At 30.9% G+C, this 22,934-nt stretch overlaps 3 long non-coding RNA genes across 3 annotated transcripts; all 3 read right to left on the bottom strand.

The window, feature by feature from the left end:
• Window positions 1-1,303: 1,303 nt before the first annotated feature.
• On the bottom strand, window positions 1,304-1,760 carry LOC139906464 (uncharacterized). Its single transcript, XR_011782009.1, has 2 exons — window positions 1,702-1,760; window positions 1,304-1,642 (listed from the first exon to the last, which is right to left on the bottom strand). It is a non-coding gene; the product is annotated as an uncharacterized lncRNA (long non-coding RNA).
• Window positions 1,761-13,109: 11,349 nt separating this feature from the next.
• Window positions 13,110-14,575, bottom strand: LOC139906446 (uncharacterized). Its single transcript, XR_011781981.1, has 2 exons — window positions 13,631-14,575; window positions 13,110-13,574 (listed from the first exon to the last, which is right to left on the bottom strand). It is a non-coding gene; the product is annotated as an uncharacterized lncRNA (long non-coding RNA).
• Window positions 14,576-15,097: 522 nt separating this feature from the next.
• LOC139906445 (uncharacterized) lies at window positions 15,098-17,144 on the bottom strand. Its single transcript, XR_011781980.1, has 2 exons — window positions 16,174-17,144; window positions 15,098-16,021 (listed from the first exon to the last, which is right to left on the bottom strand). It is a non-coding gene; the product is annotated as an uncharacterized lncRNA (long non-coding RNA).
• Between the last annotated feature and the right edge of the window lie 5,790 nt (window positions 17,145-22,934).

Here is a 22,934-nt window from a genome sequence, read left to right as displayed (position 1 = left end):
AAGTTACAAGGCATCAAAGTCTTAAAAAATTCAGTATAGGGCTTACTTTTCTTAGCGTCTACGTTTTTTTATTCAATATTTTCATAAATTATATCTTCAACAAAAAAATCCAAAAAAATATATTCACTAATTATAATAATTTAAATTTAGTGCAGAGGACTTAATTTGCTATAAATTTTTGACCATTTGATCGTTTTATATTTTGGTTGAATTTTCAAGTGCATGACATAACAACTAGTTTCTGAAGTAAATGATAATATTCAAAAAGATATAACGATAACTTATATAAAAACTAAAGAGTAAAAAGGATACAAAAATTGAATAGTGGGGATTATTTCATTAGTAATATTGATTATGTTCTTCAAACTTTATAAAAATTTGCTTTTCTAATTGTATACTTTAATATAAGTAAAAATTTTAACCTTATATTTATCCATATGGTTTGTCTATGTAAAGTGTGCTGTTTGTAACCATTTAAGATTTCGAAAGAACAATATTACAAAAATGACCCCAAAAAGATTTCATTAATAAAATGAATTAGGTAAAGAAAAACCATACCATTATCATGACATTAAACAAGTTATGTAATTTTTCTTTTGAGTAGTTGTATGAAATGATACAACTTCCATTTCCATGAATAACAACAGCATAATTAATCCTCATAAAAATGTTTTACAAAACAGTAAACGAATAAATACTACATAAATAAGAGACAATAATACTTTCTCGTAATATCAGTAATCAGATGTTCGGACTTGAGTGTCTAATTTTTATAGGCGTTCTCTTCTTTCCACTAGAATTCGAAGGGATTTATGGGTCTTCTCAGCTCTTTTTAGCACTTCAGCTCGAAGGGAAGCATAGGTCTCTCCAGCTTTTTTGAGTTCTTGAGCCCGAAGGGATTCAGCATTCTCAGCTTTTGGGAGTTGTTGAACTAGAAAGGATTTGGGGACCTCTTCAACTTTCTGTAGCTTTTGAATTCGATATAATTCCTGGGTGTCGTGAGCTTTTTGGACCTCTTGAACTCGAAGGGATTTACGGGAGTTCCTCTTCAACTTTTTGAGCTCTTTGAATAAGATATTTATGGGTCTCTTCAGCTAAGTAATTCATGGATAAATTCATGGGTGTCTTCAACTTTTTTGAGCTCTTGAACTAGAAGATTTATTTATGGGCTCATAAACTCTTTCATGGCTTTTTTTTGAGCTCTTTAGAATAAATGTAATTCATTGAGCTAAATCTTGACAACTTTTTTGAGCTCTTGATATAGAAGGGATTTATGGGTCTCTTCAGCTTTTTTTTTGAGCTCATGAACTTTACGTAATTCATAGGTTTCTTCAGCTTTTTTGAGTTCTTGAACTAGAAGAGATTTATGGGACTCTTCCGCTTTTTTGAGGTCTTGAGCTAAACGTAACTCATTGATCTCATGAACTTTTTTGAGCTCTCGAACACGACGGAATTCATGGATCCTCCCAGTTCTTAGGAGCTTACGGTCAAGATCTTCCTTTTCCTTCACACATCCAACCTGAGGATCGACAAACTTAAGATTTTCCTGCTGGTTGAAACTCAAGGAATTTGATAATGAAGTAATCTCTGCTTGTAGCATTTCTTCCGACTGGACAGCCACTTTCAACCCACAATTTAAAGACTGGAAATAAATTTAGAACTATATTAGAACCAAGAATATCCTTATAAATCCCATATTACCTGACAACAACAACACGTAGTTTTATATTAATTAGGCTACGCTAGCTGATTAAACTATAATTAATAGTATATAAACTAATTAATAGTATATTATATTAATTATAGCTATTAAACTAATAATAGTATATTAAACTAATACTCTTAACAAATAATGTTACATTAATTATACAAATCAAATGTCAACACTGTAATGAATATCCCTACATTAAGAATCAACTTGTTAAGAAATACATTTTTGAGTTTGGAAGCATGACTCATGAGTCATGAATTACTGTACCATATGGATCATCATTGATCACTATCTACGCAACCTTTTCAGTTATTTTAGTTATTCAAAAGATATTGTTAATTACTGTTGTGATACTTAGGACTTTTAATAATGCCATTAATTAAATGTGTGTGACTCGTAAAAAGTAAAGGAATCAGTTCCTGAACAGCAGCAAGTCTTCAGGATACTTTATTTCTTCCTCAAGTCAAGAAGCGGATCAGTAAGCGTCCGCAGTATTTTTTTTTTTTTTTTTTGGGGGGGGCTTTTCAATAAATTGACTTAAATTAATCACGAATCACGGGGCCCCTGAATTAGGTTACACTAAAGCATTAATTTAATGCTTTACGCTACACCTCCTTATACTAAGGTTTCCTGAAAGATTATATTATTGTTGGCGGTGCAGGGGGGCTAATAAAGGGAGCTGGTGGTAGGGTTGACGTAGCAAGTAAATAAAAATGAAAAGATGACACCATTTTTAGAAAAAAGTCCTTAATTTTTTTTTTACTTCAATGACTTTTTTTTTATAAATCTATTACTTTGTAATACTTAGAGATTGCAGCAAGTGTATTTAAAAAGTTAGTTCTATAGTGGTGGTCCTTATTTGTTCCTCAAATCACGAGGCAGACAAGTATCTATTTCATCCATCAAGATGTCAAATTTATCTCCAAAACAGCAAGTTTATTTCCTTAGGAAAGGAAGGACTTTAATGAAAGGAAGATGAAAAACACCAAACTTATCCCTCATTCATTTGGATGGTCCTTTCTTACCTTAAAATTCATCAAGAATGGATATGTATTATATAATAATCTGGATAAGCTAGATACATTTTAGAATCAATTTGTGCACGAGTTTTCCTAATTTACATACTACAATATCAACATATAGGATTAAATCAAATCAAGGAATCTTTATAAAGGATCAAACACGTCGAGGTTTTCGAGGAAGAGTTATCAGCATAAGCGTACGGAGATATATCATATGCTATGACTATTCATATTTAGCCTTATAAAGTTATAGGGATTTCCTGAAGGGGCGTCAGGATGATTTCCCTCATCACAAATTAAATAAGCCTGTCAATGACTCCTCCTGAATCATTTTCCTTATCTCATTCAGTTCAATCCTTAATTTCATCCTTTGGCAATGACTCCAAAACCTTTTAAAACGTAACGTTCATATAGCAAGTCCTTTCGGCGTTTCCTTTACTGTTGATCCCATCATTGACTTGGCATAAGCCTTTTATGAGTAGGAACGTATTGATTGATAATCTCCTATTAATATAATTTCGACATTTCAGAGTTTTCAAATAGTACAGAATTAAAGCTTAAGGACGAAAAATCCAATGCTGAAGGTGAATTTGAAGTATTGTATTAAGATCATTAATACATTCAGATTTAGTGTTTCTGAAATGTTTATCAAAAATCATGGACACTGTGACTGGTCAATTTAATTGCTACTTTTGCTTCATCAATATTTCAACTAATTTGCCATCTAAAAATATTACAAAAAATTAAATGCACTCATCCAGATAACTAGTAACTGTATCAACTATTGCTTTGATGGTAGTTTCTGAGCTTTTTCTTGACTCTTTATAGTGGATTTCTTTGATATGAACAAAGTTAGGGTGTAATGATGATTTAACTCCTAGACGGTTCAGGGGAATCCTGAAGTATTCTTGCCTTCAGAAGCATTTATAAATATTTTTTAATTTGTGTACAGGGTCGAAAAGGAGATAAACTTTTCTATTGATGTTGTGTGTGGGAGTGATTGAAGTCTTGAGCTCCCCACCACAAAGAAAATTAGTGTAGAACTTCCTGTTGATAGGACTTATTATCAACTAATACAGCCACAACGATAAATCCGATTTGATATAAGGTTCTCATAATGAGAGTATATTTTCTGTAGAGGAATTCAGCGTTTAATTTGGGAACTGGTTTATGTGCTACCACATGAATGCAATTTCCTTCAACGGATTTGATTATAAATGTAAGGATCGTTTTAGTTACTTGGTTGTTCTGGCAGCCCAAGAACTTACCTCTGACAAACTCGACACTTTCTGCAGAGTAGACCTCTTCGATTATAAGACTGACATTACGCTCTCTGATGTTCAGGTGTTTGATCCTTGTTCCAAGATATTTAACTATAGATGACGGTAGTCCAGTCTCTACTGTAAGTGCAGTAGACAGAGGTCTAAGATACTTGGAACATGGAACTGTAAGGCAATTCGACTGGAAGATTGGATTATAGTGGGCCGTATTAACATTTTGTCACAGAAGACAAACAGAGAAAAGAAAAGGTGAAAATCTCCTTCTGTTGGGTTTTTGAAGAGTAATGTCATCTGTTCTATGATGAAATACCATTTTGAAGCATGAATTGGCTCCAAGTCTGGGGATGCAAGTTTTTTGTTCATTAAGCAATGTTGATTACTTCAGTTACTGATTTGATGACATTAGCCTTTGTGGTAAGACAGTGGGAGACAGAACTATTGCTTGGTGTATGATGCCCATGAAAAAATCGAAAAGAAGTGTCTTCTTGGATTTAGAGGCTAATATCAAGGGCCTACCTTCAGTCGCTTCCAGCTTAACAAGGGCCAATTTGGGGGATTTAATGAGTATAAATCCCGACGGTAATATTTCAAGTAACAACTTATCATACAGCTCATTAATGGTTAACACCTCATCTTCTCCAAGCATTTTTAGTTCCAAGGCTTCCTGACACTCGTTTTCGAGCTCGAGTCGTAGGCCACTAGCAGATGCTGGGGTGGGTCTAGGAAGAGGCAGAGGAGAAGAGAGTAGGAGCGAAAGGTTTGGCCACACTCAAGACACAGAATCATTTTCAGTCTCCTGAAAAGTTAAGTAATTCAATTAAGAACATATGTCAATCCTTGAATTCATTAGAACATTGACTTGACTTGACTTATTTTGTGATTTAAACACAGGAATAAAGTCATATGATATTTGTTTTCTAAGAGCATTGCTTCTTTGAACTTCAAAAATATTCTGAAATCCGGAGTAGAAATATTCCAAAATATTCCTTAAAAAAACGACGCATTATGACTCTTTCCTTGGCATAAATATTATATTCTACAAGAATTAATGCACTAATATTCCATTTGTTTCTGAGATGTAAGAACAAATGAAAATATTGAATCTTTCTCCAAAATATTATACTAAAGTTCTTAATGGAGTGTTTTTACTCACGTCATCAAAGTTGAAGGCAGCGACATGTAGGAACTTATAGTCGATATTTCATTTAAATAAAATTGTTAAACTTCCTACAGCCCTTGATGACAACTTTGTCGAATGGCTTTCAGAATAAAGAAAAAGAGTTTGCTGTTGTATTAAATACTACTTGTGGTTATTGGTGAATGGTAAACACTGTTGTTATAGTTAAATCAAAGTGATACATACAAAAACCCTTCTGATATGGCTAGATTTGGACAATCAATTTAAAAATCGATTTGGAGAGAAAAATATGATAATTAGAGAAAAGTAATTCTTCGATTTTTATTGTTAATTTTTATCAACACTAGTTTGAATGACAATGCAATAACATACTTTTTAATACATAGTTTAATATTAGTGTCTGAAATATAATACAACGAGGCAATAGAGGAATCGTTATTTGATAGAGAGTAAGGTTTAAGTCCATTTATTTGTAGGTCCCATATTTGAATTCTGGAGTTCAGTATTTATATTAATATTAATAAAAAAAAGAATTCATATCTTCTATATTAATAAAGTAAAGTTTGTCTGTCTGGCTGTCTATTGTTGTCACCTATTAACTCCGATAAATGCATTAGACTGCCCTAGTTTTTGGATTTTTTTTTTTTTCGATGTATAACTACTTTTTCTGTTGTGGGCAATATAATGACTTACTTTGGCACAGTTTGATGTTAATTATCAAAAAAAAGTTATATGCAGAATAAAACATCCACCTATCTTCCTTCACGATCATACTTTTTCCTAATCCTAGTTAAATTAGATAAATAATATGAACACAAAAAAAAATCAATCTTTGAAACCTCGATCATAATTAATTCTGGATTTTATTAATAAGACAGAAACTAATGAAGTAAATGATAAATTAAGAATTTACTAATCATAGAAGGCAGCACTAAAATATGATACCCATAAGGTATTACAAGAATATTTCGCTCTTTGGGGTGAATAAACAGAGTGTTGAAATTGGAATTTTAAATTATTTCAAAATGTAGATACTTTAATCACGATGAAAATCAACATACGCTTTGTGAAACACTGATTACATTGATCTAAATTATGATAATTTTGGTAATTTTCCACACATTTTTCCACCATATGTTTTCTAATTTCCCATAGTTTCAAATACACAAAGAATTGAATTAAAACAATTACGTTCAAGGAGGTGAAATTAAAGTTTGCAAAAATAAAAGTGAAAAACATGTGTACTAAATAAATTCTTTATTTTTGGAAAAAAAACAAACAATTATGAAGGTGAATTCAAGTGTTTGTGTCAATGAATGATCATCGTCAATGAGAGCAAAACTAATTTGCTCTAAAACATTCGAAACAAAGTTTCATTAATCATTAGAATGTCAAACAAACATTACATTGCCTTTTTCATTTGTCTTGTTCTCTCCATGACTCTGGGAGAATCATTCCCCTGGTCAGATTATGAGAGTGGTAAACAGATGGATCAAATGGAGAGAATTCATAGTTTCACAGGATATTCCGAGGAGGGAAGAGTCAAGAGAGGTGGGAAAATGGTACTCTGCGGACACAACTTGTTCAATGCTCTGAGAGTCGCATGTTCTTCAATCCGAGGAAAGAGGTCTGTAGATGGTTTTTCAGAAGAAATGATGGGTATGAATAATCTTCGTAGTAACATGAAGAAACGAGCAGGGCTCACGGATCAATGCTGTGCTCAGCCTTGTTCATTCACAACCCTTCTTAGCTTTTGCTAAGTAACTTACTTGCTCGCCCTCTATCATATACCTATATGTTGTACATAATATGGAAATAATTTTTTTTTTGTACATAATTGGATGTTCATTGTGCTTGTCTATGTTATATTCATGTACTGCTTTATCAATGTTTATCATTATTGTCAACCCTATACAGAATATTTAATCATAATATATGTTAATAAAGTATTTATGTGAGCATCGACATTTTTTTTTTTTTTTGCTTATTTATTCAAAAGCTACGAACCAATACCTAACGAAATTTCATAAACTGAACACTTAGCTGTAACAAGTAGCTATTTATTTTTCAATTTAAGAACACGATAAAAATGTGGAATAAGATCAAATTTACTTTTTGGTAAAATACTCAACTTTCGGAAGTAATAAAGAGATGAGAGTCCCATAGTTTCTTTTATCCTAATTCTTAGAGAATATGAAAGTCTTTAATGAATGAAAATTAATCGAAGCAAATAAAAAGCTCCCATGAATTTAATATTTGTCCATTAAAGTTGATTTATTGTGATTTTGAGTATAAAACCGTGGAGAGCTGAAATCACATACTGTAACTAAGATAGTACGACTGTCTGGCAAAAGGAAAGAAGCTATAAGTTTAAGTATATGTTGCTCGTGAATTATATCGTGCATTATGTAACCACGGAAGCTTCTCCACTTGATTTGAGGACAATGGGAAGTTATTTTATAATGGCGACAGGTTTGGCATAATTCATATAATTACGTGATCTTCATCTCGCCCTCCAAGGTTTTCACTTCTTTGAAACTTCATCCATCACAACTTGGTTACAATGTTTTGGAAGGGACATTGATATATTTTCAATAAATAAGTAAATCAATTCAGGCTATGCTGATAGCTAATGGATTAGAAAATAGATGCTATATTTTAGTAGGTCATCGAGAATGTGATGTTAACTCCCAATATATTAGGGCCTCTGAAAGCCTTTCCTTATGACATTGTTTTGTATAGGCTTTACGATCCCATTATCCTGCAAATATTATTTCAGGCTCTGTAGTTATAAATTAATTTATTCAATTCATCGTATGTAGTATTGGCAGAAAATTTCTCAAATTTTAAAACCCTAAGTTTGATTTCTAAAGGCATTTTTTAGCAAAAATACATGATATTCTTCTCCTGTTAGTCTTTTGCTACAAAATGAATACAATAAGAATCCTCAGTTCAGTTCCTGCTATCCTTTTCTTTGTCTTGTATTGTGGAATGAAGACAAGGATGAGTAAATGGATTCTGACACAAAGAATCATCGCCAGACTTAAAGCCAGTTGCATATGAAGGCTGAGTTTAGATTATTGGACTGGGTCATTTTTTTGAGTGCATTGATTTTAAAGGTGAATCTTAAACTATAGAATAACTACCTTCCCTCAACTTTTAATCTTAATATGGTAGAGTTCTTTGTCTTTGGAGCATTTTCATAATCCATTCATGTGAATGACATCGAATAATTGAGATAATGAAATATTGATTTTTTTGTTTTTTTATAAAGCTCTGGAGGAGAGAGATAAATCAAAAACTTTATTCCGCAGTTATTCCATATTTCAAAGAACTACACTCTGAGGGCAATTATATCGAGTAAGCCTCAAGACATATGACCTACAATAACTTTGATTTTTAATTCAAATAACAATATTAAAAATGATGGAGTTTATTTTGTTTTTTCTTAATATGAGATAGGGCGTGGATTTAATCTTCGAGCCCTGTAATTTAATAAATATATAATTACTAATTTATAATTTAAAAGCAAGGCATTTAAAATAAATTTTAAGATAGCTTCATACTAAGATTAATTAATTAGTAGTAACAACTTATTTAGTCATAATAATTACAAATTTTATTAAAGTTTTAAACTTCCTTTTATGTAGACTTGTATTGCTGATTAATTAAATATTCAAAAAATAATCATGGGCATTCCAAGAGCCAAATTTTGCTACATAGTGTCATCATGGGTTGTCGGAAGCTACAAAAATTTCACAACAAACGTTTAAAATTTTATCATAAAAAAAAAATGGCTTCATTCTATTAAATTTTAATTGAAGGACACTACGAATTTTTGAAAATCATTATGGGGAAAACTTAAATGAGAGAGATTTAAGGAATGAACTATTGGGCTTGACTTTAAAAAGAAAATTAAATGTGGATGCTATTCCTTCAAAAAATCTTGTACTAGGTGAAAAACCTCTGCCAACCCCAAGCGAAACGGAGTAAATGACGATCACTCTCAATCATTCATCATGTCAAAGGGAGTATATTAGATGAAAAAGATTTAAGACAAAATCATGAATTTTTAACGGAGGAAACGTTCGAATATATTGAAGATTTTGATTTTTCCAATTTTTTTTGAAGAACAAGAAGAATACAGGGACCCAGAATCTGGTAGTGAAGATGAAAAATATAAACTACAATGTAGGAGATTTTGCCAGTATTTCCATCAAAATCAGCTGTCAGGAAGAGGGATTTATATACGTTGTGGGCTATATGCCCATAAATTCCGAAAATTAGGAATTCATACTTAATGTTTCGCATAGTCCATAGCTACAAACTTTATCAAGAGGGGGATTTATTCAACCATCGATATAATTTAAAATTTTTTGAAAGAAAATGGAAGACGAATTTAATCAATAAAAATTATTTATTGTAAGTACTCCAATGAACCTCGTGAAGTCATCAAAAAATTTATACGTACTTGAACATTTATTCGACTAAAATATATTAATAAATTAAATAAGTGCCGTATAAAATATAAATCAGCTAGGAAAATAGGAAAGATGAGTCATTATGTCTGTTAAATTTTGAAATAATAAAATATCCCATTTTTATCCTACTCCAATTTTTTTTTTTTTTTTTCAAGTTTGAAGAAATTTATGTATTTTTTTAAGTTTTCAAAATATAGATAATTTCCCTCTATAACATTTTTTTTTTAAGGTATATTTAGTTTTAAAAACTAAAAACATTTTAGTCTTAATTATGAAGATCAATCACTTCCTAACTATGCATGAATTCAATCAATAAATTTAATAGTATATCGACCATGACGTCACGCCGACAAAGCAAAACACGTGTTGGAAGACACACATCAGTCTAAATAAGCGTAATCGAGATAACTTGTACTTCTAGTTACCTTGCAAATGGAGCATTGTAAGGCCATGAGTTATAAGGAGCGAGAGAATAGGATAAGATATGAAAATACTTTAAGAACCATCATCAATATGTACAACATACACTGTAAGAAAATTACAGGCTGTCAAGTTGAAATTTTTTCTTTTAACATTTTGTCTCACCATGAGGCCTTTTATCTGACATTTTATTATTGTTTATGTTCTCCTTTGAAGATTTCATTGCAATTGATGGACAACGTTATATATCTTATAATTGGTGTTCTAGTTGAAGGGAAACGCCATCCCCCTTACAATGTAAATGGTCTAAAATACAGGGTTGACCTTATCTATAGGTTCATATTTTATTATTTTCAATTTTTCAAGAGTAAAATTTAAACGGGAGGTTTTGTGAGGACATTTATTTATTTAACAATTTATTTATATGAATATACATCTTGCATGGTACCACTTTTATTCAATATGTGATATGTTGTCACTGAACTTTTCACTTGCGTAAGGTAGCACTTTCTTATCCAGAAATTCGATGAAACCATACGAAAATGGGAGGGAAGACTTCTTTTGTGCTAGCCACAACGCCCAAGACCATAGTTCCGGCTGGATTTATTGTTCTGTAGACATGTCTCAACTGAATCTGATCCGAGCACCTTTGAAATTGCCATGGGGGACATTTTCCCATAAAAATTAAAAATCCATAGTTATTCACAAAAAAATTAATATTTTGCTCTGCTGCATAATTTGCCAATAGTATCAAATAAAAAGCAAAAATTCCTTAATGGGGGGGGAGGGGTTACAGCCTCTCCAGCCCACCTCCGGCGGACGCCCCTGTCTAATCAACTTTATTTTCAAAATTTTCTCGAGGGAGAAATTATCGCCGACCATTCCCCCTGATTACCCATAATACTCTAGTTCAGTTTCAAGAATATCATATTTTAACCAACTTTTATTTATATGATAAAATAAACAATAGGGTAAGCAAAACGTTTCCTCTTGTAAATATGTTAGTTACCATTTTCTACACTGAAACCGATAGTAAGAAGAAATACTGCTATTTAAAGAAATTGTCATCTTCAGACCTTACACGACGACATGCAATAAACAATTTTTAAGATATATATAACGTATGAACAAACAACGTTATATATTCCTTCTATCAACCAAACTTTAGTATACATAGGTAAATATCAATATCTTCAACCATCATCCTACCGTAAGGATGCTAAAGAAAAACAAAGACCAACGTTTTTATAATCTATAAAGTCGAATAATCCGGATGAAAGTATAAATTGCACATTCTCCAGCGAGAAAATAGACACGGCCGTAGACATTCTCTACAAGAGTCATATGATAAGTCCTTTTATGCGAATGTATGAACTAAAAATAAAAGAAAATCTACAAATCACGACCTCAAAAACTGATTGGGTAGTGACCACAGATCCGAATTTTCCAAAGACTTTTTACGTGGAGGTCATTTATCAGTAAAGTGCAGGTGATCATTTCTTCTTGCTGATTTGCAACAAATTTGGAAGGTGTAATCGATAAAGAACTCGACGTTTTGGCAAATTTCTCAGACAATGGTCGCTATTTCAGACTCTGAAATATTTGTATAAAAAAATGGAAAAAAACCCTGTTACTTTAAGTGTCGTTTTGTCTTGTTTATCCTTGTCAAATATGTTAAGGATTGTATTTCATTAAGTTAGAATGTTTTTTTTATCAGAATTATAAATAAAGGTATGCTTATTAGGCTTTAAAGAAAAAAAAATATAATCTCTAACCTTCAGTATCATTGTAGATATTAAAAAAATTACATTTAAATAAATTAATCTAATATAGAAATACTTTTCATTCTGATTGTAGTAACGATCATCTTCATGAGTGGTCTCCCATCCACAGTCATGTTTTTAATTTCCCTACAACGACAAAAATTTAAACAATACATCAAAATTGTCATCCAATGCTTCAGTCAATTCATACAGAAATAAATATATATTAATATTTTTTAAATTACCAATTGGTCCATTAAAATCTGATCACTTTGAATTTTAAAATTCAACAAGATATAATTTATTAAATAACAAATATAATTTCAACCAAATAAATAAAAAAAGATGTGTGTCTGAGCTCTCTTAATTATTAATGTAGCCGCCCTTTCTGCAATGATGGCTTCCTGGCGTCGGGGGAAGACCTCACCCCACTGCAGATATAGTAATCTTTCATGGCTTCCCAGTGGCTTTGAGGGTCTCGGTGTCTGGATAATGGGCACCACAGGCCTTCCCCTCGACATGCACCCAAAAGGTGTAGTCAAGGGGATTGACATCAGGGCTATATGTGGCCCAAAAGTGTCAAAAAAAAGTTCAAAAGAACTCAAAAGACTGATTCAAAATAGTCTTGCAATGGAGAAGATGAGTTTCTTTCAATGCTGTTGTCATGAGTGACATCTCCACCCTAACAAGTCTCTTTCCATACACTTTTTTGATAGGTATCTGGACAGTTTGGTGTGAAACCCCAAGATCTCTTGCATGGGTTCTCATGGACTTGAGGGTATTGTCCTCAACCATTTTATTTTACTCCTCCGGGACAGTTTGTCCTATTTGACATAGCCCATCTTCCTGACGGCGTAAACGGTGGTCCTTCATTTCAAAGACGATGATTTTTGCCCCAGAATATATATGCTCCGACAAACCTATGAAACACTTTTCGCTGAAGGAAGAAAAAGTTCCGTCATTAAATCTTCAAAATACTTCCATGATTGAGCAGAACACCAGAAGAACATCAAAATCTTCTTGAGCTGATGCACGAAGGAAGAAAACAATGAATAAACATATCAAATATCTGAAATTTTTTTGGACGATGATAATGTTTCATCTTTATCTGTATTGAAGGGAAAAATTGATTTGAATAGCGTTCCAAAAGAAATTCAAGATATTTTGCTGAAAAATGAAGCTCAGTTATTATTCATAACAAAAAACTAAGTACGTCTAATAAAATTTAATGAACATTGTGGAAGTAGTAATTTATGTATTGTTTTGTATAATAATATAAAAAATTCAATTATATAAAAAAATATTTATTATACACTAACTATCAAACACAACCAACAAGACATTTTAACGATATATTTCAGGTTTTAAAAATTGTATTATATAAATATACAACATAATTATCATTAAAAACCAATTTCCATATTTGGATAGGTTTTACAGTTTAACATCAAATAATTATAAACTATTTAAAGCAGACTATGTAAACAGTAGGTTTATAGTTAAGCTGATATAATATAAACGTTTTTAAAATAACAATACACTTCATTTAATTGGACTCTATCCCGTTGTTCCAATCTTTTAGTATAGGTATCCAGATTTCACAGTAGTCGGATTCTGAATTGACATCTAACTTTCTAGAAATATTGATGAAGCAAAGTCATTGTAAGTTTTTTAATAACTATATGAAGTTCGAGCAAGCAATTAAATTGACCAGTCACAGTGTCCATTATTTTAGATGAAGATTTCAGAAACACTAAATCTGAAATGTAATGATGTTCTTGATACAATACTTCAAATTAAGAAGCTCACATATACCATAATCTGATAACCTTCAGCAATGGATTATTCGTTTTTCCTTAAGCTTTAATTCTATACTATTTGATAAAGCTGAAATGTCGAATTTATATTATTAGTAAATTATCAATCAAGACTCATAAAATATATTGATATGAGGCTTATGCCGAGTCAATGAAGGGATCAACAGTAAAGGAAATGACGAAAGCAGCTACGATTTGAACGTTGCCTTTTAAGAGGTTTTAGAGTCATGACCAAAGGATGAAAGTAAGGATTGGACTGAACGGGATATGGAAAATGACTCAGGAGGAGTCATTGACAGGCTTATTTCATTTGTGGTGAGGGAAACCATTCTGACAGCCCATCAGGAAATCCCTATAACTTTATAAAGCTAAATATAAATATTAATAGAAAATGATTAATCTCCGTAAGCTTATTCTGATTACTCTTCCTCAAAAACCTCAAGCTTGTTGATCATTTATATAGACATAATAATATATGTTGACGTTGTAGTATGTCGATTCGGAAAACTCGTACACTAATTGATCCTGAAATATATCCGGCTACATGGATTATTATATTCCTCCTTGATGCATTTTAAGGTCAGGAAGGACCATGCAAATTAATGCGGGTTTGGTGCTTTTCGTTTTCCTCTGGTTAAAGTCCTTCTCTAAGGAGGAATATATCCTTCATCACTATAACTAAGGAAATACACTTGCTGTCTCGGAGTAAAATGGTACATCTTGAACCTCATGGGACAACAATGAATTATATACTTATCTGCCTCGTGATTTGAGGAATAAATAAAGACTCCCGAAGACTTGCTGTTGTTCAAGAACTGATTCCTTTACTTTTTACGAGTTACACACATGTAATTAATTCCATTATGATTATTAAAAGACCTAAGTGTCACAATAGTAATAAATAATATCCTTTGAATAACAAACTAAAATATGAGCTTCATGGGCTCCAAGAAATGGTGTTCAGAAAACTCATAAAAGGCAAAAACAACTGTTTAAATGGTCACAACAACGAGGGTAGTTACATTGGGTGTTGCATTATAATTAACAATTGTGTATATCCATCATGATAATAGTATGTTGTTATATAAGCATACCTAAATAAGGGGGAAAATCTTTTTGATGCTCTTAATAGGGAGTAATATCGCCGGACATTACTACATAATTAGCTTTTACTCTAAATCTTTACGATGAATTTATTTATAAAATTTTTTTATTAGTATATTTATTGTCTAATTTTATGACTTTGACATTTACTTTATTATTAATAATTAGTTAGATCTCATCGGTAGGGATATATCTATCCTGAGCACAATTGTATATAGCAACTTCCACATGAAGAAGAGGGGTGATTATCTTTTTGATTAAACTCCACGTCTCGCTTGTGTATTGCAACCTAAAGTTATGACATATTTAACTGAATTTTACTTTGTTAAAACAAAAAAAAATTATCTGGATCAATCTATTATTTCAATATTCTGTATTTATAATTTATTATTATTAATAGTTATATGATTTTAATTGTTTAATTTTGTATATTTAACTTAAATGTTTAATGGTTTATTTTTTTAGTATGTAGATTATATTTAATTAAAGCCTCTTTTTTAAACTTTGAGCTTCAATATATTTCAAATACTAATTAATTATTCTGAGAATAAGGTTCACAATGAATTACAATTTCATGGAGTGTGACGTTTTCAAATCTACTGTAACGGATAAAAAACGTCGAAGTCAATTATACGTAGTATATCTTCATTAAACATTTTGCTAATAAATACATTCGTTATACCCTCAAAAATCATAATAAAGCAGGCAAATGATAATCACATCAGTATTTTAAACAATGATACCATATGTCTTTTTATACATTAGTATACAGTATACTAATGCATGCTTTAACATAGTATTTCATTATACATACATAAAACGGAACATTTATATTGAGGATCTCTAAACCTATTAAATATGAAGCTACATCAAGTTATTTGTTAGATAATGTCTTCTAAAATTGATATAAAATCCTGGATCGAGGATAACGGTGGTAAAATGTATGAAATAACGACAAATGTTCTAGGTTTTTGGCATGCCGTCTTTGTAATTATGCTATAAGATGACATGGTTGGACTGTATTCAAGTCACATAATGAATTTTAATTCTGAAAAGTTCAATTTTAATACTGAAATGACCAAGATACTTATCTCTTGCAATACTTCAATTCATATCGTGAATCATCCAAATGTTGGTAAGCTCATGGAACTTTACATTTGAAAAGTAATTCTCTCTCTCTTTTCCATCATCAAGTTTCATACTAAAGTAGTGTTATCCAAGATCCATAAAGCACTGGAGGGAAAGGATATATTGGATGAAACTACATACAAATGCGGCGAAATACCTAGAGTCATAAATATCAAAATGAAATAGGTTAATAAGGCTAATTTTTAATATATATTATTCCAACATTATAAAAGTCAGACTTAAGAATCCCAAATCTTCTCGAAGTAATATCAACATTATATTTGTAATCGAAAGTTTAAAAATACTTACACAGATTCATATCATTGATAGCTCATATTTGATGAGATATATTTAAACTTTAGATTACAAAAATTAGTCCAATAGTGTCTTCTAATAAAGAGGATACTATTAACGGAGAAAGTCCAACTTTGTGCCTACTAGTGATATGTTAATTGCGAACGTAATGACTCCATGTGCCGGGTCTTTGAAGTGAACGACGGGATCCGACTCCATACCTATCAGGATCGGCTAAGAGCGTCGGCAGACGCTTCAAATAAAATAATTTTAGTTCTTTATTATTAAAAAAAAATCGGTAGGATGAAGAATGTCATTTGGCCAAATTATGCAGCGGAGCCAAAAATTTGAAATTTTGAAAAAAAATCCGAACCTAGCCTCCTCCCCCCCAAAAAAAATATATGTTTTATAATATTTCGCTCTGATATAATCCTGCAGACTCCTCTGTAATTGTAATATATCGATTAAAGGAACAAAAAAATCTGAAGAGCCATTTGGGAGTCGAAAGAGCCGACTCTTTTAGTGAACCGAGCCGAAAGAGCCCATTTTCTAAAAAGAGCCGGAATTGCCATCACTAGTACACACCGTTATAAGAATCTACTAATTGTTTTTTGGTTTTTTTATCAGCAGAGTTCATTAAATTGATGAAGTGATTCGCCAATACAATATCCCCAAAAACAGAATTGTAATAATAATTTCCTATTGGTATGATTAAGTAGTTAATACTCTGACAGTCTTGTCTTATCTAACTCTTTTCTCTTCAGCTCTTTTCACCGTATCTTCTAGATCTAGTTATTAGAGACAATATATTTATGCATATAAAGAACTTTATATATTTTCTTAGTCTTAATCATATCCACGTTAGATCAAGATATTTCCCAACTTGTTTCTTCTTTTAGAGTTTTAGCTCCGCTAATTTGCAAGGTAGACCGTACGAGGTTCTACATATTTTTTTTATTAGTCAGTACAGCTTAAATAATACTAAGTAAGTAGTTATCTGGAGTTACATAGTAATTATGTGCCTTGACATTGTGACAAGATGACTGAGATAACCTTAGGGTTTACGGCTTGTGCGGATTACTTTTTAAGTTGATCGGGGTTGCCAAAATGATAAATGAAAAGCAAAATTACAACGTCTTAACCAATGGGTAGACCTAATAAGGAGAAGACCTCCTCTCAAGCTTTTGGAAGCTACTTCTCTAAAAAAAAAAAAAATAGAAACCGGATCAATATGACATATAAATTATGAATAAGACAGATATAAATTTGTTTTGGCTATGATGAGTCGTTATGTTGAATAGCAGAAGCACTACTGATCAGTTAAATATAGGCCACCACCCTTTCCTTCATCTAATTATCCCTCCCTAGACAGAGCATTTGGATCCAAGAGATCAACTTCTCATATACCCTGGTTATATTTAGAAGAGCTATCAGGAAATAACAGATACTTGTTTTCAACGATATTTTACCCTCTTGCCTTAGAAAACTCTTTGACGCTGTCTCTAAAATTTCGTTAACATTAGGATATTTCTTATCAAAAAAATTGATTCATATAAATCACTAAACTTACTTTTCTGGCAATAGGTTAATTTTTAATTCAACAAATACCCTCGATTCGAGCTATACTCTTGAGTCATTTGGTATCTCAGTAGATAATCTATACTTTTTATTTATTTAATATTTAATTAAAATACTCAGGACAACGGATAAAGAAAGAATAATTAATAAATGTTGCATTAATATTTAAAAACGCAAAATGTGGTAAATTAATTAGACTATCGCCTATAACAAGCTTATGTTGCTCGATCATCCTTTGATACCTAGCCCGGTCTCCTCTAATCCTAATAAAACTATGAGTACTTTATAAATCTTCAGGTTTCTTTTGTTTATATCGACAGTTCAAATGCGTGTCTTGATGCGTGATGTGCTGTGCCTTTTGATGTGTCGTCGATCATAAACGTAAAAACGAGGTGAGTAATGAGTTGTATACAACCAGAATCGAATAAAATAAATGCTCATCCTATTGATGATATGTTTTTGGATTGAGCAAATAGTTGATGGGTTGATTTTTATTTACAGATTGCTTCTGTTTGTCATGATTATTTTTCAAAATTCGTTTAAATGTTGTTTTTCTTCAGGTTTCTTGAATTGGATGAAACTACACGGATGATCGGAACGGATTAGGAAATCGGGATGGAGAGAATTCTCGTCAAAAAGTTATCGAAAGGATCTACTTGGACACGCGGTGAGCTCGTTAATTTCTAATAGAGGTGACAAGGATTTATCATTGGCCGCTTGGCTCTGTTTGGCAGACCATATAATATTAGAAACTATTCAATTTGACTATTTGAATCTAATTAATGTGTTTTTGTTTTTTTAAATATGTCAAATGACCTTATTAACTTGTGTTTTGGCATATTAATAATTTCTATGGCTGTTTCGGTGGAATGCTTTCCATTTGCCATACCAAAGTTAACTGCCCAAGGCAATTAAACAGTCTTACGCATACCTTTTTCATATAATACTAATGGTGGATCAGTCCTAGGCTGGGACTAATAAAACAGTCCCAAGTCCTATGACTTTTTATCGATCCTATCTTTTTTACCTTTCAATGGTCCTAAGGACAGATACATCAGTCTTTCAGTCCTACGATCCTATCGATTCTTTTATTTTCTTCCCTCCTAGCTAGGATTGAAGAATATAAGAACGAAGAAAATAATAAATTATAGGTAGAACGTATAATAATAGGTTCCAGTCACACACCTTCTACTTTTAATATCAGGTATCTTTGAAAGGGATTATGAGTTATGATAAAACTTGAGCGACTCAAATGACTAAGTTTGTTGTAACTACGTAATTTCAGCTGTCGTAGTTTTCATAAAAGACCAATAAGGACCAATCCTAGGACTGATAAATTGTATTAAGACAAAACTGATGGCCCATCAAAACTAAAAGATTGCTATCCCATCAGTGATGGGATAGCAATCTTTTTAGTTTTTTAGACCGATTGAACAGTAATTATAAACCTTGTCACGTCTATATTATCTTCCTCTATAGAAATCAACTTTAATACGTTTATTTGTTCCACTTCTTTACAATTTTTGTTATGCTTAATATGGATGTGCTTTGATGTACCATTTTTAGTCATTTTTTATTTGTTATTTTGTTTATATAATATTGGTCAATTATATAGTTATTTCCCTTACATACAAGGAAATTAAATTGAAACAGAGTAAAGATTTCATGATGTCATTTCGTGTAGTAATGGGTATCTTTTATTTCTTGGGATTTAATGTTCATAGTTTAATAAATACCGATATCTGCCTTCTATAATTTACTTTTTATGATTACTATTGATTTATTTTTTATGCTGTCCATTAATCTTTATTTTTCTATTTGTAAGTATCTGTTTATGTTCAAATTGATATTATAATCATGGGCTAGTTTCTCGGCTCAAGTTATAATGTTATGGTATGTTTGAAATATGAATTTTCACGATTTGTTATGAACTGCGTACAACCTTTACGGTACTCTGTTTTGTACGGTATTTTGTAACAAATTTTTTTATCAGAATTACTTTAGTTTTTCAAGTTTTTTCGATTTTCTATTATATAATAATTTCTTTTTTCTCCGTAGAAATAAACGTAGAAATAAACTTAACTACCTCTAAAAAAATCATATTTTCGGTAGATAATGATGTACTTGTAGTTGCGAAATGTGGACAAGCTAATTAGAAACATTGGAACTTTTATTTAAATAATCCTTCCACCATACCACTGGGTTTTCGTCAACTGGGATGTATTTTATCAATTTTTAATACATATCTACCCAACCTACTATATATAGCACTATATGTTTTTGACGTTGTGGACAAATATTCAGGCAAAATACCTTTTTTTTCTTTTGTCTACAGATACGTAACAATACTGTATTAACCAAATTGGCCTTTAATTTTTTTCCTGTTAGGTGTTGATTGAATCATTATTCGACATTCTTTTGTCGTGTAGTTAATTTTCATAATGGCTTCTAAGAAAAACTAAAGATAAATACCATGATTTTTTATGCTTTTAAATTTTTTAACTTTAGATCATGTTAATTTGATCAATTTAGTTATCCTAAAAAATATTCATTGTTCGAAACATTATTCTCAATGTTATAACTAAATTACTAAAAATAGTATGTTAACCAGAAGAAGAGTATGATTTTTTTCTTTTTCTGACAATTCTGTCTAAATTAGACATTTTATTTTAAAAATATAAGTTGGTCTTAAATTTATTAAACGAATTAAATAATTTATAGATGCCAAAGGTATTAAGAAAAATTGACTTTTTCGTTGTTGAGAGTACAATATAGTTTGGCCATTCTAGGGAAGGACCACAAGAAGGAGATTGGATTTTATTACTCCTCCCGGTAATAATCCGGAATCGGATTGCAATTCAGCGGATAAACATAGTGGGGATTCAACTGATAATTTAAGTCGAAGCTTCAAATTGAAGCTGAATGTATATTGAAAAATGATAAAGTTTTATTTCATCAAAATATTTAATAAGTATATACGTACTGTAGTACCGCATAGAAGGTAAAAACATACAGAACCGAACTGCAGTTCAACCCTGTACCGTACCAGTCATGGTATCTATACATTAGTATTTCTATATGATAGCCAAATTATCTTCATATAAATATAAAGATGGCCAATCGTATATATTTATACGACGAGGGATCAACATAAAATTGTATTCCTGTCTAATAGGAAACGATGCATAAGTACAACTTATTACTTCGTTAATTTATCAAAAGAATCAATTATGAAATAGTCATGATGTATCAAGTGAGATGAGTGAATTGACAGCTCACAGCGAAATACATTAGTAGGTAGGTTGCAAACCTAGAAGGCGCCAAAATCAAATTGACATACTTACTTTTATAGCCTTTTTTTGTTTAAAAACAAACAAACATAATAATATATCCATTTCTTCTATCGCAGATTACTTTGCGAAATCTAATTTTTTTCTTCTTTTGTTTCTATTAAATATGAACAGATCTTCAAGTTTGTGTGGGTTTTTAAAAAAAATTGCAATAGCTTTCACACATTCAAAATCAACTTTTTAAGATTGTCTTTTTTTTTTTTTTTTTACAATTAGTTTTCGTCAACTTCTGAATAACTCTGGTAAACTCTGGATATGATCCCGTATAGTTTAGGCTTTCTTCTATCAACTAGAAAAATTTCAATTAATGCCTTCAGTTGATGTAAAAACATTATTGCACTTGTAAAATGTTGTATCGTAATAACCAATTTAGTTTGGAATGATACATAGAAAATATAAATTTATATATTTATGCCTAGAATACATTTTTATGTTAGGTACAACTTTGTCTTAAATTTTTTAGTCTAATTAGCTACGATACATTCAAAATTAAATTTTTAAAATTTGTGTTTTAAAATAGGCAAACTTTCAGACATCTCCAGTCATTTATAGGTATGATCTGGAAAATTAAAGCTTTTTCTCTATAAACTGTTAAAATTGTATAAAATTATTTTCGCTAATATAGACATTATAGGACTTGAAAATAATTTGATTTTGAATAATATTTAGTTAGTTGGCTACGAGGCATACAAAATACATGTATCTATGGCTACGAATAAATTTTTGTGAAAGATTATTTGATTTTAAATAGCTCTAATACATTCAAAATTGACTTTTTATGTTTGTGTTTGAAAAAAGATTATTTTTTGTCCATTTATACTTTAATGTATGAAGTGTTATAATTTCATAAAATTATATCCGTTGATATACTGGTTAGTGGACGGGTGAAATTTTGTTTCCAGATCATAATGACTAATAAACAGAATATAAAAGAGACGTAATGACGCCATCTATATAAAAAAACATTCGATCGAAAGTGTGATTTCGTACTTATAAAACTTACAAATGTAATTATTAATTTATCTTAATGACGTAATTATTAGTGATGTATTGGATTTATCTTGACGTCATCACTTGTTACCCCGATTTATTTAAACTTTATTATTATTAATAAGTATTATTTATAGAGTCATAAACATAACAAAAAACAAACTTAAATAGGTTAGTTATATCTAATTTTTTATTAGGTATTTTAACTTTGCAAATCAAAGAAAATTATAACAAATTTTATGAAGGTTTTAAATATTTATTTACCAAGAAAGTTCATAATACGGTAAAATACAGTCATGGATATCGAAATGAAGTACTTAAATAAGAGGTATGTCTTGCATCTAGTGATAGTCAGAGGTAGGAAAAAGGGATTATACTGCAACTCCAAGTCTAGTCTCAAGTTTTTGCTCACAAGTTCAGGTCTTTGAATCTTTTATTGAGTTCTCAGCTTTCTTTCTACATAATTTCAAACATTTCAATTCCATAATTATTATAAAGTAGTTCATAGTGCTCATGCTTTTCTTGAGTTAATTTTAAAATAATTTGACAGTCAAAACGGAGTCGCAAATTTTTGATAGTGAGATCAAATCTAGTTGCAAGGTCTTCAAAATATAAAATCAAGTCCAAGTTGAGTCTCATGTCTCAAATCTTATTCGTCATCTGAAGTGATAATACATTTGTCAATTAATACTTTGTACCTTCAAAAATTCTAATAATGGGGGTACAAAGTTGGATTTTCTACGTTATCCGTCTTTTCCAATCCTCGTAATACGAAGTTTTGATATTTCTCAGCAAACATGAGATATAAATGATATGCATCTAGGTTAGTATTTTAAAACTTTTTATTACGATTATGCT

The sequence above is a fragment of the Lepeophtheirus salmonis genome, chromosome 10 (genome assembly GCF_016086655.4).
Source record: "Lepeophtheirus salmonis chromosome 10, UVic_Lsal_1.4, whole genome shotgun sequence".
Classification (NCBI taxonomy): Eukaryota; Metazoa; Arthropoda; class Copepoda; order Siphonostomatoida; family Caligidae; genus Lepeophtheirus; species Lepeophtheirus salmonis.
This window is presented reverse-complemented; position numbering and strand designations above follow the sequence as displayed.